Here is a 13,670-nt window from a genome sequence, read left to right as displayed (position 1 = left end):
CAACCTCCACATACTTTCGATGTCTTTTAAAACGAATTGTGTGTGTGTGTGTGTGTGTGTGTGGGTGTGTGTGTGGGTGTGTGTGTGTCCAGGTTGAACTGTGAGTGTGCTTTGTCACATGTACGAGGAATGTTCCCTATGTGCTTGTGTATGGCATTGTTAATAAAACATACTCATTATGGTATGCAGAATCATTTAAACCCACCATCTTTTTTTTTCTTACAACTTTGTTTAAAAAAAAAAAACAGAGATACACTTACAGATTATTAAAAGCATTTTAGTGTAAAAATATATTCATATATTTTTTCAGTACTTCATTTTTTAAATGTTTGATAGTATGCTTTGAAATCTTACTATTCAAAATAATCATAAAGTGTATGTAAAAAAAGAAACATGGAAATAGCCAAAGTTCTCTCGGCGTCTAAAGATTAAACATAATGATTTTTTTCTTACAACTTTATTTCTTAAATAGAGATACATGTAAAGATTTTGAAAAGCATTTTGGCAAAAAACTGTATGTATTTTTATGTATGTATTTTTGTCAGTACTTGATTTTTTAAAAGGTTTGATAGTATGCATTCAAATCTTACTAGTTACCGTAGCATAAAGTACATGTAAAACAAAACTTAACCTGGAAATAGTCAGAGTTATTTTGTGTGTGTATAGATTAAGCATAATGATTTTGAACTACCCAAAATTGCCACAAGGCTATTATCTTAGAAGCTGAATTATTAATGATTGAAGTTCTAGGTGTACCCAACTCTGAGAGGGTGCTATACACTTACTGTTTGTTCATTTGTTTATTGATTGATTGATTGATTGATTGATTGATTGATTTATATATTTTTAAAGGACTGAGGCTTCCACTTTTTGGCTTTTTTCCCCCCACGAGCTTCATATGGTCTGTGAGTTATTTCTTGGGTATTCAGAGCTTTCTGGGGCTACTATCTCATTATCGGTGTCTGCAGGTTAGGTCTGATCTTTTGTGACTGGGTTACCTCACTCAGTATGATATTGTCTAGATGCATCTAGGAATTTCATAAAGTCATCTTTTCTAAGAGCTGAGTAGTCCTCCATTGTGTAAATGTACCACAATTTCTGTATCCATTCACCTACTGAAGTACATCTGAGTTCTTTCCAGCTTCTGGCTATTATAAATAAGGCTGCTATGAACACGGCAGAGCATGTGTCCCTGTTGTATCTTGGAGCATCTTTGGGGTATATGCACGGAAGTGGAATAACTGGGTCTTCAGGTAGAACTATGTTCAATTGTCTGAGGAACTGCCAGACTGATTTCCAGAGTGGTTGTACCAGCTTACAACCCACCAGCAGTGGAGGAGTGTTCCTCTTTCTCTGCATCCTCACCAGCATCCGCTGTCATCTGAGTGTTTGATCTTAGCAGTTCTGACTGGTGTGAGGTGGAATCTCAGGGTTGTTTTGCTTTGCATTTCCCTGATGACTAGGGGTGTTGAGCATTTCCTTCTCAGCCATTCGATATTCCTCAATTGAGAATTCTTTGTTTAGCTCTCTATTTCATTTTTTAATAGGGTGGTTTGATTCTTTTCAGTCTAACTTCTTGAGTTCTTTGTGTATATTGGATACTAGCTCTCTATCAGATGTGGGAATCGATAAAGATCTTTTCCCAACCTGTTTGCTGATGTATTATTGTTTTCCTGACAGTGTCCTTAGCCTTACAGAAACTTTGCAATATCATCAAGTCCCATTTCTCGATCCTTGATCTTAGAGCACAAGCCATTGGTTTTCTGTTTAGGAAATTTCCTCCTGTGCCTATGAGTTCTAAGCTCTTCCCCACTTTCTCTTCTAATAGTTTCAGTGTACCTGGTTTAATGTGGAGATCTTTGATCCAATTGCACTGGAGCTTTGTACGAGGAGATAAGAAAGAGCCAATTTTCATTCCTCTGCATGCTGACTGCCCACTGAGCCAACACCATTTGTTGAAGGAGCTGTCCTTTTTCCATTGCATGTTTACAGCTTCATTGTCAAAAATCAAGTGACCGTATGGACCTTCTATTCTGTTACGTTGATCTACCTGCCCATTTCTCTACCAGTACCAAGCGGTTTTTAACGCAGTTGCTTTGTAATATAGTTTGACATCAGGGATGGTGATTTCTGCAGAATATTTCTTGGTGTTGGGAATAGATTTTGATATTCTAGGTTTTTCGTTATTCCAGAAGAATTTGCAAATTGCCCTTTCCAACTCGATGAAGAATGGAGTTGGAATTTTGATGGTGATTGCATTGAATCTGTAGATTGCTTTTGGTAAGATTGCCATTTCTTTTATACTGTTGATCCTTCCGGTCCATGTGCATTGGAAATCTTTCCATCTTTTGAGATCTTCTTCAGTTTTCTTCTTCAGAGATTTGAAGTTCTTGTCATAAAGGTACCTGACTTGCTTAGTTAGGATCACACCGAGGCATTCATGTTGTTTGCGACTACTGTGAAGGGTATCTTTCCCCTAATTTCTTTCTCAGCATGTTTGTCCCTTTAGTAGAGGAAGGCTACTGATTTGTTTGAGTTAATTTTATATCAAGCCACGTTGCTGAAGATTTAATCAGCTGTAAAAGTTCTCTGGAGGAATTTTTGGGGTCACTTAAGTATAATATCATGTCATCTGCAAATCGTGATATTTTTACTTCTTCCTTTTCCGATTTGTATTCCTTTGATTTCCTTTTGCTGTCTAATTGCTCCGACCAGGACAACCAGTACTATGTTGAATAGGCAGGGGGAGAGTGGGCAGCCTCTTCTAGTCTCTTATTTGTGTGGGACTGCTTCAAGTTTCTCACAGTTTAGTTTGATGTTAGCTGTTGGTTTGCTGCATATTGCTTTTATTATGTTTAGGTATGAGCCTTGGATTTCTGCTCTTTCCAAGACTTTTAACATGCAGGGGTGTTGAATTGTGTCAAATGATTTCCCAGCATCTAGAGAGATATTCCTGTGGTTGTTTTCTTTGAGTTTGTTTATATGGTGAATTACATTGGTGGATTTCCATATATCGAAGCATCCCTGCATCCCAGGGATGTAGCCTACTTGATCGTGGTGAATGATCGTTTTGATATGTTCTGGGATTCGGGTTGCAAGAATTTTATTGGGTATTTTTGCTTTGATCTTCATGAAGGGAGATTGGTCTGATGTTCTCTTTCCTCTTTGTGTCTTTGTGTGGTTTAGGAATGAGGGTTATTGTACCTTCAAAGAATGAGGTGGGTTGTGTTCCATCTAACTCTATTTTGGACAGTATTGGTATTAGGTCTTCAATAAATGTCTGATAGAATTCTGCCCTGAGTCCATCTGGAGATTTTGTGACTGACTATACTGTCAGATTTGGAAAAGGTGCCATGAGGTGCTAAGAGGAAGGTGTATTCTTTTGTTTTAGGATGAAATGTTCTGTAGATGTCTGTTAATTCCAGTTGGTTTATAACCTCTGCTAGTTTCACTGCGTCTCTGTTCAGTTTCTGCTTCCATGATCTGTCCATTGATGAGAGTGGGCTGTTGAAGTCTCCCACTATTACTGTGTGTGCTGAATGTATGTTTTGAGTTTTAGTAGGGTTTCTTTTATGAATATGGGTTCTCGTGAATTTGGAGCATATACGTTTAGGATTGAGAATTCACCCTGATAGGTTTTTCCTGTAATGAGTAAAAAGTGTCCTTCTTTATCTTTTTTGATAACTTTTAGTTGAGAGTCTACTTTATTTGATATTAGAATGGCTACTCCAGCTTGTTCCTTGGGTCCATATTTTTTTCCCTGTCTTTTTCTCTGAGGTAGTATCAGTCTTTGTCTTTGAGACGAGTTTCCTTGTATGCAGCAAAATGCTGGATTCTGTTTATGTATGCAGTCTGATGGTGTATGTCTCTTTATTGGGGAATCGAGTCCATTTATGTTAACAGATATTAAGGAGTAGTGATAGCTCTTTCCTGCTATTTTTGATGTTAAAGTTGGAATTATGACTGTGTGTCTTTTTTCTTTCGGTTTTCTTGCTTCGATGTTTTATTTTATTTTATTTTTATTATTATTATTTTTTTATTTTCGCTTTATGTCGGGTGTAGTTTCTCTCCTTGTGTTAGGTTTTTCATCTGTTATTCTTTGCCGGGCTGGATTTGTGGACAGATATTGTGTAAATTTGGTTTTGTCCTGGAATATCTTGGTTTCTCCATCTATGGTGTATGGCAGTTTTGCTGGATATGGAAACCTGGGCTGACATGTGTGTTCTCTGAGAGTCTGTATGATATCTGTCTAGGATCTTCCAGCTTACATATTCTCTGTTGAGAAGTCGGGTGTAATTCTGATTGGTCTACCTTTGTATGTTACATGTCCTTTTTCCCTCACTGCTTTTAGTATTCTTTCTTTGTTTAGAACACTTGGTGTTTTGACTGTTATGTGTCAGGATGAATTTCTCTTCTGGTCCAATGTATTTGGAGTTCTGTAGGCTTCTTTTATGCTCATGGTCATCTCATTCTTAAGGGGAGAGAAGTTTTCTGTTACAATTTTGTTGAAGATATTTACTGTGCCTTTCAGTTGATATTCTTGGCCCTCTTCTATTCCAATTATCCTTAGCTTTGACCTTCTCATTGTGTCCTGGATCTCCTGGACATTTGGGGTTAGGAGCTTTTTCGTTTTTGCATCTTCTCTGACTGTTTTGTCTATGTTTTCAATGTTGTCTTTAGCCCCCGAGATTGTCTCTTCCATCTCTTGTAGTCTTTTGGTGATGCTTGCATCTGTGACTCCTGATTTCTTGTTTTGGGTTTTCTATCTCCAGGGTTGTCTCTTTTTGTGTTTTCTTTATTGTTTCTATTTCCAATTTCAATTCCTTCCCCATTTTGGTTGTGCTCTCCTGTCATTCTTTGAGGTAGTTTTGAGTTTCTTCTTTAAGAGCTTCTATTTGCTTATGTGTGTTCTTCTGTAATTGTTAAAGGGAGTTATTTATGCTTTTCCCCACGATCTCCACCATCATTTTGAGGTATGATTTCAAATCAGAGTCTTTTTTTTTTTTTTTTTTCCTGGACTGTTTGTCAATCCAATGCTTGCTGTGGTGGGAGAGTTGGGTTCTTATGTCGCAATGTTGTCTTGTTTTCCATTGCTTAAGTTCTTTCGTTTTCCTCTTGCCACCTTGTGATTTGTGATTATAAGTGTTCTTGTTGTCCGTGATTGGCACCTGTTTCTCCCGTGGATCTGAGGGCCACAGGCTCAAGAAGAAAATTGCTTCTGAGTGTTCAGCTCTTTGTTGGTCGAGCAGTGAGTTCTGGTGGCAGATACTCAGTTGTCTTTGTCGGCTCAGGTGTGGGAGCTCTTATGAGTCTGTTCTGGGAGCTCGGCCCTTTGCCCGCTGGTCCTGAGTACTTGTGGTGGGGACCTGGATCTTTGTCTAGGGCAAAGGACACTTTTCCAGTGAGCACAGCACTCTGTTCACTGAGAACTCTCAGTGTGCCCTCCCTGGGCCTATATGTCAGGCTTATCTCTGGTCCAGGTGTAAAAGGACCTGTGGAGCTGATCTTCCAGCACTGCCTTTCACAGGCAGACCACGATTCTCTCTGACACAGTCCCGGGCACCACTGCCATGTATTCTCTGTGCTCTGGGTACTCACAGTGCAACCTCACTAGGCCTGAGCCCCACTTTATCTGCTGGGCCTGGTGGAAGTGCGCCTGGGGGGGTGGTCTGGTCTGTAAGCACAGCCTTTTCGGGCAGCACTGTTACTTATTCTTATATCTGTTAGTTGTCTCTCTATGACCAGCATGGTCTGCAACTAGTGATGGTCCTAGTTCATCTTCAGGAGGACTAGGATTGAATCTGGATTAGCCATGAGGGCCAGATGTGTAAATCAAAAGTATTTCCATTTCTCTCTTTGACATTCCTTTCACAGTTGTTTACTCCATTCCTGTCTTCTGAAACTTGTTCCTTACACAAACCCTTCTTTCCTGTGTGTGTGTCTTCTCCACCAGACTCTTTTTACTTCAACTTTTACCCTTTCTCAACACTTACCCACACTTTTCCACATTCCCGCACTCTCCTATTGCTCGAAGCCTATTGCCCTTTCACGTTCTAGGCTGATACCATGCCTTACTATGCCTTTAAAAAGTTCCTACCCACTTCCTCTCCACGACCCATTCGTAAATAAATAAAGGATATGTTTTTTTTTCTTCCCCTTGCCTCTCACAAATTATCTTTTTGTTCCAGCATCATCTTTTCCCAGGTCTTTGCCCTCGTTAAATATTTTCCTGATTTCCACTTTGCAAATAGAGTGATTTAATAGAACACACACAAGAGAAGGGATACGGAATTTTTTTTCCTCTTCCATCTGTGATCGGTGTTAAACGGTTGTTCTGTGCTTTTCAACTAACCCCTATTTATCAATCGTGTAAATTGCTCTAATGCCTCTGTGACCCAGAAGTCTGGTCAGCGTTGGTGCTGAAGTGTCCAACACCGCGGGTTTCGCTATACTTGGTAACCTGGAGCTGGGCTTCTGCAACTCTGCAGCCAGCTTCCGTTCCTCCTGCCACAGGCTCCTTTTAAGCCCCGCCTGTAGGGGGCGGTAGAGGAAGCTGCTCACTTCCGGTTCCCAGAAGTCCCTGTTGTCTGATTGGCAGCTTGGGCCGTTGGGCCAGAGGCTGTGGCGCCGAGGCGCTGAGGCCTTGACGGGGCTTTCTCGCCTGCCTCGTGGCCTTTCTCCGAGTTGAGGGCCTTCTCCTCGGATGCCCGGTGCTGGTTTCTGCCCTGTGGGTCCCTCTGCTCACCATGACAGTGAGTACGCTTGTTTCTTGGGGTTCGGCCCAGCTACTCCTTATCTCCTCAGGCGTTTAGTCCTTTCACCTCAGTGTGGCCCTTTGAGGGCTTCTGGAACTTTCTAGTTCCTTGCCTTCTCCCTTAACCCCAGGGTCTCAGGTGGTTGGGTGCTTCCCTACGTCCAGGTTTTTGATACATTTGGGATGTTTAAAACCATTTCTTCCCATTCGGAGTAGTTTTGAATGTCGTTGTCCATTGAGAAATCTTGAGCGCGAGTTACTTCCTCTGTTTTCCCTTTCCACGTTTCTTTCCCGCTTCCTGTCTGTCCAACAGCCTTCTCACACCTTTTAGGTCTTCCCTCCACTCTGCCTCCTTCCAAGCTCTGCCCCTCCTGCCCAGGCCTCATGTCAGTTTTTTTCCCTGAGGCTCCTCGTGAAGTTTGTTTCCTCCCTGCCCCATCCTTGCTATCTCACCATCCCCTTTCAACTCCTGCCCCCCAACCCCATTCTCACCGTATTGCATAACCCTCACTATCCCCATTCTGTTCTGTCTTTCCAACCCTGTTTCCTTCTATTCCTATAACTTCATGTTTTCTTCTGTGGTCATTTCCAGGCTTTGTAATACTCTTCCCCCAGTGTTCCTTTCCTTCTTAGCTGCTTCCCTTTTCAAACCTTGAATTACTCCAAACTTGTCCCCATTTAAAAAATCTCTGTTTTTAAATCTTTATTTTTGGAGTACAAGTAGTAAAGCATGAGTATATATATATGAGTATATCCCAAATGTAATTGATGAACCTGGGTGGACCATGCATTAATAATTCTGTCAGTTTCCACGGTCAATTATTTGTAAAGGGTGGTTTTGATCTGTATTATTTTGTCAGCAATTACTTGTGGTAGACTTAATGAATTCCCCATTACCGATGACTCCTAGCAACTGATTGTGGTATGAGAGTCCATCTTCAATAATGTCCAGAGGTGTTTATATTTGTTTGTTTTTTTTTTTTTTTGTTTTAATTTTGGAGTGTGTGTGTGTGTCTGTGTTTAGTGTGTGTGTGTGGGTGAGTGCGTGCGTGCCTGCTTGTGGGTGTGTGCAAGCACTCCGGGCACCCTCGCAAGTGTGTTTTTGTCCTGTGGCCTGGGTGCCTGCATGTTTGACTGCATGCATGTTTGTTATGTGTGTAATTCAGATACACAGAGATTTATATAGGGCAGAGGAGAGAGAAAGAGAGACAAAGAGTCACAAAGACAGAGAGGGAGAGACAGAGGTATAGAATTTATGTCTTGTTTGCTCAGTGTTTGTGTATTCCTGGCATAGAGATTTCCAATGAGAGCCTTTTTGAGTTGGTTTTTTTCAATACACCCTGTTGATATTAGTATTGAAAATGTTTGTCATGTTTGGTACCAAACACCTCATCATTTTGTCCTCTTGATTTTTCTATGTGTCTTTAGTTTTTTTTTTTTTAATGAGGCCATAGATTATGTGTGATTTTTCAGAGTAGGTGTCCTATGTTTATATTGTTATTTTTAATCAGGTCTTTGAAAACCACCCGGCTCATGCTTCAGGTTTTCCTGTAGCTAAAACGGGTTGTGACATTGTCTTAACTGTTTCCTTGGCTGACAGAAACATGATGGTCTCTATGCCATCAACGCAGCCTCTGGAATCCTATGATTACAGAATGTACCACCATGCCCACTCTGCACAGTTTATTTTTCTTCAGGAAACATAGCTTTGACATTAGCACCTGTGCTGAGCTATCCGTAGCTGTTGATACAAATGTTGTCCACTATGTAGTGCAGGGATTGCAGGGGTATGTATGCCTTCCTATGTAGTGCTAGGATTTCAGAGGTTGGCCTCATCACCCGGAATTATACACATTTCCCTTAGAAGTGTGTTTCTCATGCTGTTAGCCATCTTCTTGTCTCAAAAGCCTGTGAGGAGTATCACTCACTATGTTTTATTCAGTTGTTTGTAATTTTCCCAATTATTTTTTCTATTCCATAAATAGTTTAGTTATAGATATTTAATTAGTTACCACAAATATGATATTTGCTGCATGTGTGTAAATATTTTCTGAGCACAGGAACTAAGGACTCCACGACTCCCTAGTTGTATTCTGTTTTGGACCCTTTCCTATAGGAACCTCATCTCTGCCTTTTAGGGAACAACACCAAGAACGTCAAAATATTTATATTAGAACCAGCATATGGGGGTGTTTGCATTGTGGTCATCTGCAAACAATGGAATTGTCCACTCTGATGCATAGTAAGAATGCTTTGGATGCTGCAAGAGAAGTTAGACTAAGGAAGATAGTCCAATGAAACTGAGAATTATTCCACTCAAAGCAGCTGACCAGCTGCATGTAGAAACTTCCAGCAGAGGCTGTACTAGTCAGGGTATGCTGGTTTGGAGACAAACTGTAGTCTTCTTGCATGTGTCATAGGAATTCCGTGGCTTTTTCAGTTTCTCTGGGATTAGCTGGAGGGGTGTGTGAGTCAGTTGTGCTGGATATTAGAAGCTAGGAATTGTACAGCTTAGTGGATTCATGATGTGGTCCATGCACATGCTGTGTGTGGAGAGCTTCTTGTCTCCGCACTGTTTTTCATGACTCTGTCACAGTACGTTTAAGTGCTTCTCTCTCCTAATCATTAGCTCGTACCGTCTGCATGTTCTACATTTGACAGAGAGTTGGCTCATTACTTTTCTGTAGCTCTTTCTCCCTCAGCATCTATTGCCACGCTAGTTATGTTGTAAAGAATTACACAAATGTTACCTGCTACCAATTGTGACTTCTTTTGCTGAACACAGCTTTACTTTTTCTCTCATTTTCAACTCAGGTTGCTATGTTGGATACTTGTCCGTGTGGTTCTTTGTGCACCAGGCTATTAATCAGTTAGTTCCTCATAGGCAGTTGGTGTTAGGTAGGCTCTTTGCATGTCCTGCTCTCAACCCTTGCAGGTGTCTGCTGGTCAAGTCTTATGATCTGTTTGTTTTGTAGCTGAATGTGCAGGTGGAATAGCAATGTTGCTTTTGAGAACAAAAGCAGAGATCCTTCTTATTATACTAAAGATCTCATCCTATTTCCAGAAGAGGATAGGGCTTGGTAAGATACAGGGATGACTATATTTTTGGGCAACTCTGGAAAACCTGTTAGGAGATCAAGGGAATATTTGAAATGGCTGAATTTAGGAAGAGGAGTGCCTGTAGAGTGTGGGAGCCTTCATAGATCCTCACGGGCCTTAAGGTATAGATAGATTCCTTCATGTGTTTGTGATAGCAGGTCTCAGTAGGTTTCCCAGGTATGCCTTTAATTCCGTGGCTTAAGCATTCTTCCTTCATCATCCTTCCACATTTCTGGGACAACAAGTAAATATGGGGTGCTTTGAAAGCCCCTGTTTTAAAGTTTCCTCTCATATTATATAGAATGAAGTAATGAGAACTTCAGTTATTTTCTAAACCCCAGGACTCATTTAGAGTCATTTTGTTTTAGAAAAAAATGTGGAAAATTCTATTTCAGAGATGTTTTTGAGGGTACTGTCGTTTACAGCAAACATTATATACCATCCCCTTTATCTTTAGCATCGTGGGTAATTAAAATTGTGTGTTTGTTTATATTTCTGTGTGCATTTATATATGGAAGAATGTATTCTGTTTCTGTTTGTATAACCATCTGTGTCTCGGTATCTATCTGTTTAATATATATATGTAACTATCTGTGTTTCTGTCACTGTTCCTATCCATGTATCTATCAATCCTTATATCTACAGTCACAGATCTACTCATGAATCAATAAATGCTCAACCTTGTACACACGGATATATCCAAATACCCATCCTCCCACCATCCATCTTTCCATTCATCCATGCATCAGTACATCCATCTGTATACCTGCATGCAAACAAACATACATATATGCAACCAGAGATTCATGTACTTTTTTCCATGGTACCGGGGAGGAAGGCAATACCCACGTGTTTTCTTACTTAATTTTGTCCCTAAGGTCTTCTTGCTCTTCCCCTGAGTTGAGGGATAACGGGACCCACAACCTTGACGAATATTTCAGTTTTATTTTCTTATTTTGTAGCCTGTTATTGATCTTGACCTATCTTGGGTTTTCTTTAAGGCATAGATATGTAGAGGATGATCTTAGATGCTCCTCTAAAGCCAGGTACACATAGGTGTCCTTGCTTGATAGACTTTTGCCTGACTTCATTTCATTGTGGGAAAGCTTTGGCCGAACCTGTCCTTTTTGATTTTTCAAGAAAATTGTATATAGGATGCGGAATTTTCTAATAAATTTTGTAGCATCAGCTGTCAGCTCATAAAAGCAACCACGATACCAAACTTTGCTGTCTTCTCCAACTTCTCCCCTTGTTATCTCTATTTCAGGAACCTGCCACTAGTGAAGGACCTTCTGGTCTCGGACAACCCCGAGTGTTTGAGCAGAATCCTCTGAGTACAGGAAGAATGGTAATTATGGCCCTAATATGTGGGATCACGAGAGAAGGCATGCAAGACAGACAGACGCAGTGTTGCTTAACCGGGTCAACTTGGTTTTCTATTGATGGGCCTGTGTCGTAAGAATTAGATACACACTTGTTCAGGTTGAAATTATGACAGTGATCTAGTTGTGCTCCTTTATGTTCCACCAAGCCAAAAAACAAAAACAAAAAAAAAAAAAAAAAAAAAAAAAAAACCAAATAAGCAAGCAAGCAAACAACAACAAGAAACAAGCCACTAAGGGACTGATGGTAAAGAAGCAGCTTCAGTTCTTGGATTACTGTGCTGCTGATGAGTCAGAGGACAAGAAAAACGATTCTTTCCCCATTTACCATTTTAGTTTTATTTTGATCATATGGTCCTCAAATCACTTAAAATGTCTCCTACCTATTTGGCATGGGCCTGCTTTTGGCAAAAGAAATGAGATATCTTTTCATAATCAGGGATCAGGGAATGCTCCAGACAGGACTAGCTATTCTTTAATAACTTGTCTAATCCAGGGTACACCCAGGACTGTACCTGAGAAAAATCTCAATTCTTTTCCTTCTTTTTCCTTTTTAACTTTGAGCTCCCATTCATCTGCCTTCTAGGCAGGCTGTATAATCGTTCTGTCCCTGGACAGTTGTAGAAGACGTGCTATGTTCTCCTGAACCTCTCAAGAAGCTACTAGAGTCCATTCCAGTGTCTCCAGCCCCAGATCATGCCCCCTTTTCCTTTTGTTTGTGGTATCTTTTAAGAAAAGGGAGATTTCCCATTGGATATTTGCATTCATACACATTCAGGGAATGTTATCATATACAGATTTGGTCTCCTGTCTGAAATTTGTACACATTGACAGCATTTGAATCCCTAGAATGCATGACTTCTTGGCTAATAAAATTTCTTTTGTGAGGAATTTGATAGTTGTACAGGATAGTTATACTGACTCTTACCTGCTTTCCAGGTATAGGCCTCTGAGTGGAAAAGGCATATAGGTAACCATTCCTCAGAGCAGCATTCAGGAGTGTCTGCTGCCCCCTTCCCTAAATAGCAGAGGCTGAAAATGCCTTCTAAAGCCAGTACTGATTTTCCCAAAGAGCAACATGTAGAAGATACTGTTGAACTGTTACTCTTGCCATCTCTTAGCAGTACCCACTATTAAGATTTGCTAAGCTGTGAGCACTTTGCAAGTAGGTGTTAGTGGCCTTCTACTCTGATTCCATGACAATTATACATATGTATAGCCTAGGTTTTGGTTCTTTTTACTGCTAAACACGCTTTCTCCTTCTCCTCAGACCATGGAAACCTTTCATATACAGATACCCTTAGACAATAATGCATTTTCTCTGATTTTCTAAGTGTTCCCCCTATGTTTATTTATGGTTGCTTGCATGAGTGCTGGTGGGGGATTATCCACTGGTCCATGGGAACCTTCTCTCTAACCACACCCACGGAAGAAGAGGGAAGCCTCCCTGAGGAGCCGCCAACTTGCCACAGACCTAAGGGAAGGATAGTGCCTCCTGAAGAACACCTGTCCTGTCCTTGGTGGTATATTGAGGGTTACAGTCTAGTTTGGAGTTCTTGCTTAGGTCACTGAGCTGCTGTGATTTGATAGATGGCATTGTCATTCTGTGTTCTTACAACACAGATTCCCTGCATTTTTCTCCATGTACCTGTTTGGAGCCTACTTTCTAGCCTACTCCCAGATTCAAGATGTGCTCTGGTCTTTCTTTGGTAATTAAGGGGCTATATGGATGGGTTATAAAGGGTAGAACCAGCCAAATGTAACCCTTATCTACCCTCTTGACCTCTTAAGGGCCTGTGAATTATTGCCACCCACTGTGAAAAGCTGCTTTTCTGAAAGAGACTCAGACAGTGCCCATTCAAAAGGAGCAATCTGAAGTATTCAGCCTGGTAATAGATATAGGTAGGATGTTCCTTTGAGTTCCCAAAAGGGGCTGTAATGTAAAGTCTACCCTCTGGACTTGGAATGTGCCTTTTTGAAACTCAAAGCCAAACTCACCTCCCACAGACATACTTCTTCCAAACAGGCCAGACCCCTTATTCCTTTCAAAAAGTGCCACTCATTGGTAACTATTGAAATCCTTGAGCCTTTGCGGGGGGTCAATATGATTTCAACCTCCACATACTTTCGATGTCTTTTAAAACGAATTGTGTGTGTGTGTGTGTGTGTGGGTGTGTGGGTGTGGGTGTGTGTGTGCCCAGGTTGAACTGTGAGTGTGCTTTGTCACATGTACGAGGAATGTTCCCTATGTGCTTGTGTATGGCATTGTTAATAAAACATACTCATTATGGTATGCAGAATCATTTAAACCCACCATCTTTTTTTTTCTTACAACTTTGTTTAAAAAAAAAAAACAGAGATACACTTACAGATTATTAAAAGCATTTTAGTGTAAAAATATATTCATAAATTATTTCAGTACTTCATTTTTTAAA

Source organism: Micromys minutus (genome assembly GCF_963924665.1).
Source record: "Micromys minutus genome assembly, chromosome: X".
Classification (NCBI taxonomy): Eukaryota; Metazoa; Chordata; class Mammalia; order Rodentia; family Muridae; genus Micromys; species Micromys minutus.
Note: the sequence above shows the minus strand (reverse complement) of the source record.